This window comes from Eutrema salsugineum, unplaced genomic scaffold, assembly GCF_000478725.1.
Source record: "Eutrema salsugineum unplaced genomic scaffold, Eutsalg1_0 scaffold_3, whole genome shotgun sequence".
Taxonomy (NCBI): domain Eukaryota; kingdom Viridiplantae; phylum Streptophyta; class Magnoliopsida; order Brassicales; family Brassicaceae; genus Eutrema; species Eutrema salsugineum.
This window is the reverse complement of record NW_006256756.1, coordinates 15496073-15509282: the sequence shown is the minus strand read 5'-3', so window position 1 is coordinate 15509282 and position 13210 is coordinate 15496073. Positions and strand designations below refer to the sequence as shown.

The 13210-nt window shown below is 37.9% G+C and overlaps 1 long non-coding RNA gene and 1 other non-coding gene across 2 annotated transcripts; one reads left to right on the top strand and one right to left on the bottom strand.

The window, feature by feature from the left end:
• The first annotated feature begins 3515 nt into the window (after positions 1 to 3515).
• Positions 3516 to 3621, top strand: LOC112085772. The gene has a single exon (XR_002899070.1). It is a non-coding gene; the product is annotated as a small nucleolar RNA R71 (small nucleolar RNA).
• Positions 3622 to 8896: 5275 nt separating this feature from the next.
• LOC112085201 lies at positions 8897 to 12064 on the bottom strand. The gene is made up of 3 exons (XR_002898762.1): positions 11899 to 12064; positions 9544 to 11444; positions 8897 to 9486 (listed from the first exon to the last, which is right to left on the bottom strand). It is a non-coding gene; the product is annotated as an uncharacterized LOC112085201 (long non-coding RNA).
• Positions 12065 to 13210: the final 1146 nt, after the last annotated feature.

Below are 13210 nucleotides of genomic sequence, written 5' to 3'. Positions count from 1 at the left end.
TGTCATAAACTCCTTGACCCATCAATTCCCAAAGATCTTCATCAGGATCTTTCTCCAATGAAATCTCATCACAATAAGGCAATTCAAAGCACCACACATCTCTAGAATGGTAAGAAAATAGAGATGACCTCCAATAGAGAAGGAGAGTGTGCCATCTAGAGCTGTAGGAGTAGCTCTCTTCTTGTTGCACAGAGTTGCTGATGCAAAGGACTCCTTAGTGAGGCTCTCATAGGTTGGAAACTCTGCTCTATGAATGATCTCATTCCAAGCCTATCAAGATACCATATTACATCTTCTCCGATTCCAAGCATCTCAAGAGTTGAGTAGTCATTTGCTGGAGTTGGCTTTATCTTCAGCTTCTCAAGCTGCACCAAGTAGTTGATATCTGGGTCAATGGTTTTACCAACAAACTTCACTCTTGGTCTAGAAGAAGACTTAGCTTTCTGAGGTACATATATCTGAGTAGAGGCTCTCTCAATCTCTCCTGAAAAGATTCTTCTTTTCTCGGTAATGAAGGTGGATAGAGGTTCATCATCACTCAGCTCTGTCTCGTTCAATGCATCATATGTCTCCTGCATATGGGGCTTTTTCGCATGAGCACTTGTCTTGGTTCGAATCAGTCGAACTTGAGAGAGATTGATGACCTGCAAAACGAGATTCTCGAGACAAAGAGTCACTAAAGCTGCTTATGAATCGATTTTTTTTTTTTATGAGCAGGGTGTTCATACAGTTGCTACAAACACATTCACATGACAAACAAGCTGTTAATTTATCACACTTTGCAAAATCTGGAAATATCTGGTCAAGTTTGATATATATTGATGTCCAACCTATGAGATTTCTAAATCAAGATGATGTTTATGCTCACTCATATGTAATATAATCTGATTTTCTATCAACAAGCACCAAACAAAATGGATTTGCTAAGTTGAATCAAACAGATCTCCAAATTTAGATTTGTTCAAGTTCTAGATCTCAAAATTTTCAAAAATTTCAGATCTCTATGGTCTAGGCGTTTAAACATGCAATTAAACTACCCAGAAGTCTAGTCTTAATTTCAAAGACAATCTCCAATCATCCTAAGGTGAATTTCTACTCATTTAAGAAAACCCTAAATCTGAGTTCTTAAGAAAAAATGAGAAATTTGAGCTCATACCTTGATGAAAGTGTTATGTGATGACAGATTTGTAATCTCCTTGGAAAAAGAGTGAGATAGGTTCAAAAATTTGAAAGAGATTTGTCAAGTTTGAAATCTGTCTTTTTCTCAAGATCTTCAAGCTTGTTGGAGAAAATGAAGAGAAAGACCTTTTTGATCCTTTAAATCCTCTTTTTCTTTTAAAAAGGTGTTTTTCCTAAGAAAAATTTATTTTTAAAAATTTAGAAGACTTACCTGGCGTGTTTAAGACGAAAATTATGCTTCGGGAACTTCCTGGTTAAGTCCCGAATAGAACGGGGAATTGAAGTTCCGGTTTACGGGAAACAGGGAAAACTCGCCTGGGAGCCAAACAAGGGCCGGCCGCGGGCCAGCCATGCGCGGCCGCGGTAGATGTGCATTCGGCCGCGGGCGAAGGACATGAGCCGCGGTAAATGATGGGCCGGCCGCGGCAAATGCATCCGGAAACTCCCAGTTTCTCCCGTTTTCCTGTTTTCTCATCCTATCGTTTTTTGTGTTTTCTGATTTTTTTAATGTTTTTCATTTTTCTGGGTTTTATGAAGCCTGAAATACATAATAAGAAAAGAAAATCAAATAGAAAAGAAATACAAAGAAAAAAAAATCATACCAAATGGGGTACCTCCCATTAAGCGCTTTTGTTTAAAGTCTTTTAGCTAGACTCTTGGCAGGATTAGGATTGAGAAGAAAAGACAGGATCCCTTGAATTAAGAGTCTTTGGGATCCTTCTTAGCCTGAACTTTGGATTTCCTTATCTTGAATCACAATCTCCTTTCCTTTCTTAAAGACTTTTGCATCCTTGAAGACATGTTTTGTCTTCTCAACAAATCCTTCAAGATTTTTCTCTTTCTCTTTACTGATATCTGGTGGCACCACTATCTTGATCTTCTCAAATTGCCTGGATGCAAGTGCTTTTAGTTCCTTTTTGTCATCCAAGACCTTCTCCTTGTTCTTGTGTTTTCGATTTGGAGTTGGGTCTGGTGTGGTCTTATAGAACTTTTTCCTGTCCACATTTAAGAAAACAAAACAGCGATTTGCATGGTCAATAATAGCACCTACAGTGGCCAAGAATGGACGACCAAATATCAAAGGTCTATCTCTGTCTTTGTCCATCTCTAAAACTTGAAAATCGGCTGGGATTATTTTGTTTCCAATAATCAGTGGCAAGTCCTGGATCATTCCTTCTGTTCTCTGTTGAGATGAATCACCAAAGATTATCTTTACTGTAGATGGGACAAATGTACCTATACCAAGTTTCTCAGCAACAGATTTTGACATGACATTCACATTACCACCAGAATCATATAAACAATCTGAAAATTCAATTCCAGAAATCGAACAAGTGAAAAAGAAACGCCCTCGATCCATAAACTTTTTCAGTCTTTGGTCAGGTAAACGTTTGGGTACCTTAACTGGAGTGACTTGGCTTCTCTCATGGCCGGTTTTAAGGTCCTCCATGAGAGGTTCATGTGTCGATTTTTTCTTGAAGTCTGCGACAGGTTCTTCTTCCAAAACTGCTGTCATAGCATTGCAGAACTTCTTTGGATTATCTTCCACTCTTCCTGGTAAGACTCCTGGTTGTCTCTTCATTGAATCTGCAGTTTGACCTATCTGATGTTCCAACTTTTTGACATGGATTGCAAGAGATTCAAACTTCCCATTCAAGTCATTGTACATACAATCGATCCTCACTCCCATTTCTCTCATCGACTTTTCATTGCCTTGAGTTCCCTGCATCACTGTTTGTTCAAGCAATTTTACCTAGTCACTTAGCCGGGAAATGGTTGCTTCTGATGAGCTGGTCTGTGCTTGTTGAGGATTTAAAGGTGGTCTTTGCTGGAAGTTTCCTCCTCCAAAGTTCCCATTTTAAAACTTGTTTTTAAAACTTCTTTGCTGCTGTGGATAAGGTTGGTTCTGAGAGTTCTCAGCTCCTTAATTCCTGAAGTTTTTCTTGAAGGCTGGGCTGAATCAGTTATGGTATGCCTGGGCTCCCATGAAACTGATTTCCTCTTCTTGGTACATGCCATCATCTTCATATCTTCCATCTTCTTCATTTCCTGCAGCAGTATCACAAGCATGTATATTTTTGTTTTGAGATTTAAGAAGTTGACTTACCATGCTTTTTAGCCCAGCAATCTCCTTTGATTCATGACTAATGAATGTCTTCTTTGATCTGTCATAATCAGGGTTGTTGTTGCTGTTAGCTACAGCCAAGTTTTCGATGAGTGCTCTTCCTTGTGGTATGGTTTTCGAACTGAAATCTCCATTGCTGGCAGTGTCAAGAGAAAGTTGATACTTCTGCTGAAATCCTCTGTAGAAAGTGTTTAACAGGTTTGCTCCAGAGAATCCATGATGAGGGCAGTCTCTCTCATACTCTTTAAATCGCTCCAAGGCTTCATAGAATGATTCTATTTGGCCTTGTTGGAAACTTTGTATCTTGTTTCTCAGCTGGTTCGATCTTGGCTTGGTGTAGAAGTGGTTCAGGAAAGCTGACTTGCATTCTTCCCATGAAGTAATAGAACCAGATGGCATAGATTTAACCATCTAAAAGCTTTATCACTTAGAGAGAAAGGAAAGAGCTTACACTTCACATAATTCACAGTTTCTGGAGTTGTTCTCACCATTCCACAGATTTCTTCAAAGAGATCAGTGTGGTCCATTGGATGCTCAGTAGAGATTCCATGGAATTGATTTTGCTTCACCGAAGACACAATCTGTGGCTTTATCTCGTGGTCTCCTCTTTCTGGAACAGAGACTTGAATAGCTGATCTGTTCTGAAAGTGTTAGTGAGGTGCATCAAAATTGGCAATGAGCCTATTTTGTGGCTGTCTTCTCGCAGGATTGGCAAGTTGTATTGGTCGATTGGCTTCTCTAACAACTGGTGGAACAATGTTTTCATAATTCCTCCTTCCTTCAGCATCAGCCTGGTCTTGTCTCCTTTGATTATTAGCGGCTTGAGCAGCATTCCTAGGGATTTGATTTCCCTCTGCATCGAGTTGTTGCTGACCATCTCCTTCATGAGCAGCATCTCGGTCATCACCATGAACAGAATCATGGTCATCGTCTCCAATGTGATCCTCCTGATCACGATTTAAAAGATCTTCCCGATGGGCACCCAAATTGGCCATCTTGAGCGTTCTTCGTCTGAGTCTTCGAAGTTCTCTTTCGTGTTTGTCAATCTCGTCTAAGGGCTGTACGATATTAGCAGGATTTCTCCTAGTATTCATGCACCTGTGAGCAAAGAAAGCAAAGATAAAAAGAAAAGTTACAAAATCTCCAGCAGAACTCGAAAATCTTATGGTCTAAGATTGAAATTAGATTAAGTAATCAGGTCAACAGCGACAGATCCCCGGCAACGGCGCAAAAAACTTGATGTGAGTGCAGTAGGCAACACAAGTTTTACCCTAGACAAGCTGCAAGTGCACAGCAAACGCAGTAGTACTTAGGGACCGAATCCACAGAGATCTATGTGTTGAGCACTTCTAACTGATGCTAAAAACAATCGTAGGCCTAATTTAAATAAAAGGGGTTTGTCACTAAATCTAATTTTGCAAAGAATTAAACAGGCTTGAAGTAAAAATCAGTTGAAAACTTATATGAAAAACGGCGCTGGGTTCAAGGTTCATCTTTAGGATTCATGTTCTAAAACACAAGGAATTTAGGCAAGGATTTTCTATGACTCTGAAACTAGGATACACACATGTAAGGTTAGCCAACTCTCGTCACCTTAATTATCTAATCACTTGTTCATGGCAATTAACTCTCGCTCTCATGCCAGAACAAGATCATGCTTTGTAGATCGGAATCCATCTCTGCTTACGTTTCCTCCATAGGTAGCTTTCGTCTCCTACAATGGTGACGTCCATAAGATCCAGTTCAGGCAACCCAGATACAACACTCTCGTGGCTCGGATTAAACCTAGGATCGGATTCTAGGTGATCAATCCAGAATTACTGCTTTGAGATTTGGATGAATGGGAGAATCATGTTAAAAATCGTAATCCTTTTTCCTATAAACCTAGATGTCATTCGAACATGGGGTCCTTTTTGGATTACTCTTTCACCCAACTAGGTGACTACTCAGACATGGCTGAGATAGACATCATCATCGGTTTAGAACTAAGAAGAAGAAAAGTAAAAGAAACAAAGTTGTAGAAAAACTACGTTCAGCTGCTTTGGTCCTCCTGGCTGATCTACTTCCAACTGCTCCATTGTTTGGTTCATTTGTTCCAGCACCTCCGTAAGCCTATTTAGTCTGGTATTCATGGCTTTCCTGCCTGGCTGCCACTTGGTATAATTTCCTTGGTGGTATTCATGGCTGCCACTTGTTATAATTTCCTTGTCTGACTTCCTCGGTTCGCAAGTCGCTGCTGTGAGTTGTTGAACCGTTCGATGATATAAAAATACCTCGCAAAAAAAGAACAAACACGTTAGTAAAAGCTCCTCACAAGTGTTTTCACTCAGTGTTTTCACTCAGTTTTTCACTCAACCACTCTTAATATCCTCATAACACTAGAAACTCTCCTCGGTTCTTGTAGAAATAGATTGAAAAACCTTATTTAAGCCCCAAACCAAAACAAAATATCAAACGTTTTACAATAACAAAAAGTGTAGATAGAAAGAAAAGACTTTGATTCAACGAGATCTCTTTTTTTATTTTTTTTTTCTATGCTTTCTTTTTTTTTCTATAGATCTGGATTTTATTTTTTTGAATATTACAAAAGAAAGAAATGAAAAGGCAGAATTTTAAAAGACAAAGAAAGGAAAGATAATAACGATTTCAAGGGTGTGGCTCTGATACCACTTGATACGATTTTCCTAGGATTATCACACTCTTGATCGGATTGTGGTTGATAGATCCTTGCCTCCAATGGATCCACGGAGAGAGAGGCTAAGGGGTGAGTGAATACTTGAAGATCCTTAGGCCCAATCTCACGTGAATAGCTTGAAACAAGGGGGTGACTAAACTGCCTGATTGGATCTGCGGAAAAAGGATGTTAAGGCTTGAGAACTGAGTTCTCAAAAATCCCTTAAGCCCCTTTAACTACTTGAACATCCCAACGAAACAACCGGGTGAAGGCTGCATCAAGTTTTATGAGCGACACTTGATACACTGAACTGATAAAATTGCTAACCACCAAAAAATCAAAGAAGTTCACGAAGAACAAAAGAGAGAATCTCTAAAATTTTATTAAGAAAGTGAATGAATGAGATCTGAGATCTCTACATTGTTTATATAGGGGAAGGAGTAGGCAAAAAATCATACTCTGTAATGCAAAAGTTCATTAAATAAAGCTAAGACCGAGATAAATAGAGCTCTGACTGACTCCTCGGCTGCCTTGACTGCTTTGATGGACTTTTAGCCGAGTTTTTCTCTTGGAATTCTTTCTGAACTTGGGCCGAGAGTGGGATATAAGCCACAGCCTCGTTAAAACCTCAATCCGGAAAACCCATTGGGACAAAACCGACAGTAGGAAAAAGAGTACCATGACTTACACCGCGGCCTACCTCAACAAGAATCCTGGTACAATATTGAAGTTAAAGGTGTAAGCTCATCTTCACTGAGAAACCATATTCTGGATTCCTTCTAGCATTGTCTGGACAGCTCCTGCCAACTTTCAAGACTTAGACCGCGTCACTGGACCCTCTGGAACGATCAAGGCTGCTTCTGGAACCTCATCTTGTGCCTCCGGTTCCATGATTGCATCATAACTTGAGAAAACTATGAAAATAGTATTATGTGATAAATGGAGGCGAGTTTTATATTAAATGTGTTCTTTAGTGAACATGATATTTTGTCAAAAACTGCTCTTTAATCACTCTAATCTAGTGGAGTTATACAATTTAAAAAAGAATTATGAACTCTCAAAAACATGATGTATGCAAAGTTGCATAATTCTGAGTTGTTTCATAAAATGTTGGGGAGATGTTGCTTACCACATAAATTTATGAGCAAGATGTCATATAAAATTTTAGAGAGGGAAAGTATATTCGTACAAATACCCAAAAGTGTAGGGATGCCTGGCAAAATTTGCAGTACCACCTCTTCAAAATGGTCAAAATTAGATATAACATGGTAATGGTAAATCTCATTATATAAGAATATGACATAAAACCATTAGACACTTGATCTCAGCTGGTGTAATCACATTAAATTACATCAAATCAAATTACAATTTACATAAAACCATTAGACACTTGATCCATTAAGGTTTGTCTCGAGATCAAGTAGTCAAATCATCAAAGGGAATGGGTTTAAAGTCTATGACTTAAGAGGGTGTTTGATGGAAACCTCACCCATGTGATTGGTTATCCCAAGATGTAAGGTTCAAAAGGGAAAGCTATAAAAACTCTAATAAACACACTGAAAGATTTATTGTCTTTACCTAGTTCCCAAGATGATAAACAGTGTTTATATACAATACCCATTCTATATCTAAAAGGTTAAGCATAGCTTTTAATGATAAATCAATAGCTTTGAGATATCAGTGGAGTATTAAACACACTTCTTAAAACAACGATTATTCGCAAATCACCTAGTAAGTGTGAAATAAGGCAGTTTCTAGGAGAATGAAAGATAAGCTATGTTCTCGAAATTCACTCATGATTACCCAGGCAAGTCCAAGGCCACAATGAACACAATAGAGAAATTAGTTCTATGAGAAAATAAAAATGGGTTGTACCTGTTGTCTCAGTTTACAAAAAAATCTGGGTGGTTCAGGACATCATGTTCACCTCCTGGCCAAATGAACCCGACAAATATTAGCATTGAGTGGCTCAAGGGTGAAACACACTACCATCTCAAACACAGTAATTTTTCGTTTATATTGTCGAATGTCTGTCTAGCTTAGTCAAATCGCGTCTAGTCTAGTCAAGTTTAGTTTATCGAGTCAATCCAGTCTTCGTCTGTCTAGAGTCATTTCTATAAAGGTGAGGATTGTCGAACCAAATTTAATCAAAGTCTTATGGCTTATTAATTTTAATAAAGTGTAAATGAAATAAGTGATTATACACTTACTTTAATAGAGGAGAGCAGATATTTTTGGCTCAAGATTGTTTTAAATTCCTGGTCAATTAATCATTTTAATTCAATACTGATTGTCCCTTTTTATTCACAATTGACTCACCATCAATTTGAATTTGTTACCTCCACATCTCTCCATTATTACCTAGATTTATTGGGAAAATCTATGAGACTAAATAAAAGGCTCTTGTTTTCCTTATTTGGTCTCTGACTCTCTCTCTCTCTTTTTACACAGAGAAAAAACACTCTTTTTTAAACCAAGAAAAACTCACACAAAACATAGCAATCTCTTTAATTTTCTTCTAAAAGTATGTCTGAAAATATTCGTAGAATATAAGTTCGTCGATTCTATAATCAAGTGCTGTGATTATAGTTTCAAGCGGTTGTATACTGGGATTCATTATCTCAAAACCCGTCACACTGCAAGAGATATTTTGAATTAAGAAAAGAGATCATCTCGCCTCCACTTTGCTGTCTTTCCTGAATCTGCTTCTTCTACAAACATTTTTTCTGAAAATCTTTCATATTTTATGTTGCAGTATTTGTCTCTGCGTTTTTACTTCCTACACTAATATGTTTGATGCCTCATAAACCTGTAAGGTTCCAAAGAAGACAAATGTAGGATCCATCAGTTTAGAAAATGAATATCTCCTAAACCAAAATTGACCTTGGTCTAAGTCCAACTCTCTGTGGTTCTGTAATTGATCAAGTTTCCAGAAAAAGTCGTTTCATAGATTGTTTCGTTCTAGTTTCGTCGGAATCCTCCAATAGGCTCGCGTATGTCCGAATCGAGTAAACTCGGGTTTGCCTGATGATTTGAAAACTGGATAACTCCTTCGTCTGAACTCTGATCGGACTGTTTCCACTTCGAGGCGTGATCTAGATGAGGTAGGAATGTATTAGAAGTGGTCTTTGGGTGGAATAGGTTATCATGTACTTTGTTTGTGCTGAACAATGCTCATATGTCTTCTCGGGTACTTTGAAAAGCATGCTTTGGGTAACTCTTGTTCCGGATCGAATAAGAGTTGAATTAACTGAACCAAAACATTCTAATGGCTTCTTGTTGATGGGATAGGAGACTAGAGAGAATAAATTAATGACAGTCCTCTCCCCTTTGCCATTAAATTGTTCAACAAGGGAGATCATCTCTCATTTACCCTTGGTTAGACGACCCTGATATCCGTTGCACCTAGTTCTTCCAAGTGTTGAGATCACCATGAGACGTTTTTATGGGTTGATGTCCGTATCATACCTTCTATCTTCAAGAATTGTTTTCCTCAAAACTTGTTTACCTGCACCTAGATAAGTCAAGTTAGTACCTTAAATTGTTTGAGGGTTTAGAAGTTTACCTCAGCTTGTGGCTTGTATGTGGCTCCCATATGATTTATGCTGGGCATCTGGTGGTTCTTATTTGATCTAAAAGGAAGCAATGACGCCTCTCCAAGGTTTGTGGCAGACTCCCTTGGGCCGAAATTCATTCGTCTTTGTGAAATGTCCTCTTTCACACTTTGTTTCTCCATTGTTCAGTTGGGGTTCTTGTTGCCTCTCATTCGTTCCTGCTTTTTTCTCTTCACTCTCGACAAGATACAAGTGGATTATAACAGTCACGGAATTATTTTGAAACAGAGGAACTTGATTCACTTAGGTAAGGCAATAACTTGGTCACAGTTTTGTTGTTCAAGACAAGCAACAGATTCAGTAATTTTCTCACACATTTCTGGAAGTAACAAGATTCAGAGTGTTAGAATCTTCAGAAATTGGAGAAACAGACTTACCTGATGCCATGGCATTTGGATATAATGTGTGATCTGGTGGCTCTTCTTGGATTGGATCGAAGTGAAGCTGGTGACGACTGGATCTTCCTCAGGGGTAGGCTGATAGATTTTGACCTCGTGATGCTCCTCTCCATGATCTTAACCTGTATTATTATACTTCGGGAAAGACAAGTGCATCAATCTTGAATTGGAAATTTCAAAATTCAACTTATCTACTTCTATAGTTTCTTCTATATCCAATTTAGTTGATGAAGTTGTTTCTGATTTTCTAGCTGGACAAGTCTTAGCAAAATGTCCTCTCTGATGGCACCTATAACAGATGGTGTCGTTCACCTTTAAAGTTTTAGAAGACATACATAGCCTTACTTTTCAGTTTGGCTCAAGTGTTTGCTTTGTCCTCCCCATGTGAGCTACTACTGATTGATTTTGCTCTTGTGTAACTTCTGTTGGCTGCAACTGGTTTCTTAGCCTTGATCTTCCTCTCCAAATTGTTCTGGAACACTTTCTTTAGCTTGGTTCTGTGAGCTTTCTTTGTCTTAACGGTTGGGATCAGCCTTGTTGCTATAATCCATCTTCTTGGCTTAGGATTGTTGTAGAACTTCAAGTTCCTTTGTCGGTTGCCTGAAATGTCTTCTTCAAACTCGTCATGTAAGAGCTGCTTCATCTCTTCCCAAGAGGATTCTGGTGCTTCACATTCAAGCCGAAGGTATGCATCTTGATCATAATGTCTAAATGCCTCCTCGGTTAGAGTATCTTCTGCATAAGATGTTTTCTCTTTCTCAAGAATGTTTTTGGCTTGAAACCAATTCACATGTCTCTCTCCCGTATTAGATAAGCTTTTGAACCTTGGTTATGAACTGAAAAACAAATGTGATGTGGTTCAAGGTCTTCTTCATCTACAACTGATGCATCACATGGTTCTCTAGTGGTTGATGTGCTCTCTGCCTGGTTCTATAGCCTCCTCTTTAAACTCTTACTCATCAACATAACCATCTTCCGGCTCAGACTCATAGTTCCAAGGCTCTTCATCAAACTGCTCGCCATCTTCTTATCTGATTTGAGAATCTGTTTCTTCACACCAAGGCTTTTGGTATGGCCCCACGAACTGATCTTTTTCTCTCCATGATCTTGTTCACTTTCGTAGTCTTCTCCTTCTAGATTGATATGAGATTCAGTCTCTCCACACCAAGCATCTTTTCATGGTTTTCTTTATATTGTATTCTTGGTCGGTTTCCTCTTCTCTGGACCATATCGATTGGTCAGTGTCGTCTTGACTACAATCTTGTGGCTCTGGTTTAAACTCTTCTCCATACTCAGAGCTTAGTAGTCATCTCCTACCCATGTTGGTGCCTCATCCTCTTCAATGAAGATTTGCTCTTCTTCTCCTCCACTCCAAGTGTCTTCATAGGCTTGGTAAGGATCTTCTTCCTCTGAATCTCCCATGGAGGCTTCTCCTTAATGTTTACCTCGCAGAGCTAAGAGACAAAGACGATTCAGAACCAAATTTTGCAAGAAAATGAAAGAAAATTAAAAGGAAAAAATAGAAAAATGATTTCCTTTTTCTTTACTACAACAAATTAAAAAAGTTCAAATTTTGTTTTTTTTTAAAAAGAAACTATTCTTTATTTTTACTGAAAAAAAATCAGAAACTAATAAGATTTATTTATGTTATCGAATTTAGAAAAACAAAAAAATCGAGAAAAAAAATTCTGTGGATCTTTTTGAAATAAAATAGAAATAAATTGCTGTTATTTTATTTAAACGAATGAAAAATATAAAAGAATTTTTTATATATTTAAGAGAAACAGAAATAAGAACAAACGATGAACATAATTATAATTATTTTATTCTTTTTTTGAGTTTTTCAATTTATAATGAAACAAGAACAGAATTGAAATAACAAGAACAAAAGTTAAAGAACAAAAATACCTTTGATAAAAACCTGTGCTCTGATACCAAATGATAAGATTGGAATCCACCAAATCTTATTGTTAAAAAGGTTGTCAAAGACAACAAGTTTTGTTTCGTAAGTGAGCGAGAATAGAGGTGAAGGATGGTGGTTTTGATTGACTCTCTCAATCGATGGTGATTTACTCTCTCAATCATTGAACAAATAAGGTTGCTTGAATCTTGCAAACAAACTTAATCCGCAGATCAATAGATAAGAAGTGCCTCACACACTTAGAATCTAAGATAAGAACAATTCTCCAAAGACTTGACTTTAAAAGAAAACAAAATACTCTGTATTAGTTTGATTGAAATGTGAATTTACAATGAAGACAAAAGTCTTATATACTGCTCTGTACAAGACTATTCTAGAAATCAAAAGACAAGGAATAAAAATCAAAAACTAGCCGTTAGACTCATACTGAGTGAATCTCGGCAAGACATGGAAATTGGAGCTATGCTTGAGTCTTGACAGCTTGGGCGAGAAGTTGTGGTGTTTGTGGACGTCCAGGTTTAATGAATAAGTCTCCAAAACGCGGAAGCATAGAGGATTTAGTCGTTGGTCGTTTATTGCACCAAGTGTGAACACGTCTATAGATGATAAGTTGAAGGATCCACCTGATCCAGTGGATGATGGTGCATGGTAAGATGATCCTTGAAGTTTCTGGTTGGTGAATAAGTTCTCCTTGGTCGCCACATTCGGTTTTGAGATGGATTAAAGTTGTTGGCCTTCATGTTTACCATAAACAGACAATTGGATCTGCCTGATCCAATACATTTTGGTGTAGCATGGAGTGTTGTAGAAAGCTTCTAGAAGTATCTTTGAGTCTCTTGGGTGCCACTGATATGTTTGAACTCTCATAAACCTGTAATGTTCCAAATAAGGAAAATGTAGGATCAATCGATTTAGAAATTGAATATCTCCTAAACCAAAATCGATCTTGGTCTAATTTCAAATCTTTTTTGTTTTGTGATGGATGAAGTTTCCAGAACAAGTCTTTTTATGGTTTGATTCGTTCCACTCCAATAAGCCTACGTATGTCCGAACCAAGTAAACTCGGGTTTGCCTCATTTGGAAACCAGATAACTCCTTCCTCTGAACTCTGATCGGACTGATTCCACTTTGAGCCGTGATTTAGATGAGGTATGAATGTATTATAAGTGGTCTTTGGGCTGAACTGGTTGATCATGTACTTCGTTTGTGCTGAACAATGCTCATATGTCTTCTTAGTTGCTTTGAAGCATGTTTTAGATCGAATAAGAGTTGAATTAACTGGACCAAAAAATTTTGATG